The 2500-nt window shown below is 31.8% G+C and overlaps 1 protein-coding gene across 1 annotated transcript in view; it reads right to left on the bottom strand.

The window, feature by feature from the left end:
- The window catches only part of LOC106883766 (lachesin), a 276635-nt gene that overhangs the window by 3146 nt on the left and 270989 nt on the right, over positions 1–2500 (bottom strand). Inside the window, exon 8 of the mRNA XM_089360661.1 lies at positions 1–2500. This exon is cut by the window's left edge and continues 3146 nt beyond it; it is cut by the window's right edge and continues 4643 nt beyond it. The gene's annotated coding sequence lies outside the window, so the exon portion shown is untranslated.

The raw sequence follows: 2500 nt of genomic DNA, 5'->3' as shown, positions 1-2500 counted from the left end.
AATAATAACAATCATTTTTTTTAACTGAAATTACTTCCACCAAAATTGCAGGTTACAAGGAAACTATAGTTTGATGAATATTACTAACTTACAGGTATGAAATTTTAAGGGAAGACCAAGTAATATTTTTTTTTAAATACCTCCAATTCTCTTTTAATGTTTGCTCTAGGAAGAAATAAAACCAGTCAATAGTAAGATAATCTGGTTAGGTAATTTTTGTAATTTCAACTATCAAATGTCATGAAAATATTTCTTCCATTTATTATATTATATACACAAAAACACACCTACATGCATATATTATATATACACATGCACGCGTATATATGCACATGTGTGTATGCGTATGTATATATATATATGTATGTGTGCATGTATGTATATTCATATATATATATATATATATATATATATATATATATATATATATAGACATACGGACACACCCACATATATATATACTCTTATTACTTTGCATATATATATATATATATATATATGTATGTATGTATATTTACACACACACTACACAGGCATCTGTTAATGTTTGTTTTTATGTTAAGTTATAATGAAAATTTTACTTTCAACTGAAGAATTACTTGTGCATGTCCTATCTGTGTTTGCCCTACTAACCCTCCTCTGCTTGACAACCAGTGTTGGTGTGCTTACATCCCCATAACTTAATGGTTTAGTAAAAGAACCTTATAGAATAAGTACCAGGTTTTAAAAACAAATGGAAATAAGTTCTGGGGATCGATTCATTCAACTAAAAATTCCTCAAGGCAGTGCCCCAGCATGACCACAGTCTAATGATTGAAACAAGTAAAAGATAAAAGATATACTTTTACATGATGTGGGGTGATAGTGACTTCGACTGCCTGATGAATGTTAGCAGGTCAAAACTTCGAAGTCCCTGTTGCCCTTCTTCTTACGAACACACACACACTCATGCACATATATGTGTACACTACACACACATATACATGTAACATGGTAAACGTATTAAACTGAGAACCATGGTTCTTAAGGACCTCCCTGGTTTACTAGCCCAAAATATACAAAAATCATATAAGCCTTTCTGTGTGTGAGTGCAAAGCATGTATTTTGTTACTGTTGTACAAAGTGTGTGTGTGGAACTATTTGCATATTTGTTTATACTGATAGTTTTAATACTATGTCCATAACATCATTTTTGCCTGCATAAGATAGTCTATAAAAAAAGCAAAATGGACATATAACATCGATAATAGCTAAAATATTATATACAACTAGTGAGTTGTTCTCTGAGCCATCAGAGCTAATAAACTTAAATGTTTGTATGCATAGAACATACAAACTCAGTCAGAGAGCTGTATTGTATTAGATTGAGGAAAAAGTTTGTGTGCCGAACTTGTGCTGAATGGTCACGCCATCAATGCTGAACTTTACTGCGAGCAACTTGATTGAGTTTACGATGCGCTGGTTGAAAAGTATCCAAGACTTGTTCATCAAAAACGTGCTTTGTTTCAACAAGAAAATGCAAATCGGCATACCACCAGAAAGACCAGCAACAAGATTTGAAGAATTGGGCAGTGTGGAAATTCTGCAGCATCTAGCCTATAATCCAGATGTTGATCCATCTGACTACGGTCTCTTCTGATCAATGCAGCGCTTTATGAAAGGTCGCCGATTTGTGTCATTCGATGAAGTTGAAGAAGCCTGTCAAGAATTTTTCCATTCAAAGCCAAAAGATTGGTACTTTGACCAAATCCCAAAACTTGCAGATTGTGAGTAGAAGGTCGAGGAAAACGATGGTCTTCATTTTGAAGAATAATTGTTGTTGTTTTTGAATAAATTCTTGAAGAAAGAATGATTTTTTTAAACACGGCACAAACTTTTCTCTCAACCTGGTATAAGGCATTCAGTATTTGCCAGCAGGCAATGAATAGTATTTTGAAAAATGCTGAATAATAAAAGATAACACGAATATGTGTGTATGTACACACACATTCATATACACACACACAAAAACACACACACACACACATGCTCAAGTATACACGCACATGTAGATTATACACTATGGTACACAGGTATGCACTTTACTAGGAGACGCTAAAGAAATGAAATTTATAAAATCCCTATATAAAAATAAATCCGTAAGCCTAAGGGGTAAAGTGCTGTTAACACCATTTCACCTTACATTCTTACAGAGAATGAGCATCTTAAACAATTCTGTATCATCTAAAGGATACAATGTTGGCAAATATTTTTAACAACCAAAGTGTTAGTAATTATTAGAAACCATTATTATTATTATTATTATTATTATTATTATTATTATTATTCAAATTAGAAACCATTGTTATTATTGATAACCAGAATATAAATGAAAACTATATGTTAGTTTTATAGAAACAGCCAAAAGACCAAAAGAATAAAAAATTATGCAAACAATAATATCATATTATTGATAACTATAAACCTTAAAAATGTTAAGTTGCAGGAAGCAAACCTATTA

The sequence above is a fragment of the Octopus bimaculoides genome, chromosome 12 (genome assembly GCF_046866305.1).
Source record: "Octopus bimaculoides isolate indiv1 chromosome 12, ASM4686630v1, whole genome shotgun sequence".
Taxonomy (NCBI): Eukaryota; Metazoa; Mollusca; class Cephalopoda; order Octopoda; family Octopodidae; genus Octopus; species Octopus bimaculoides.
The sequence above is the reverse complement of the archived record's forward strand: the minus strand, read 5'-3'. Positions and strand labels throughout refer to the sequence as shown.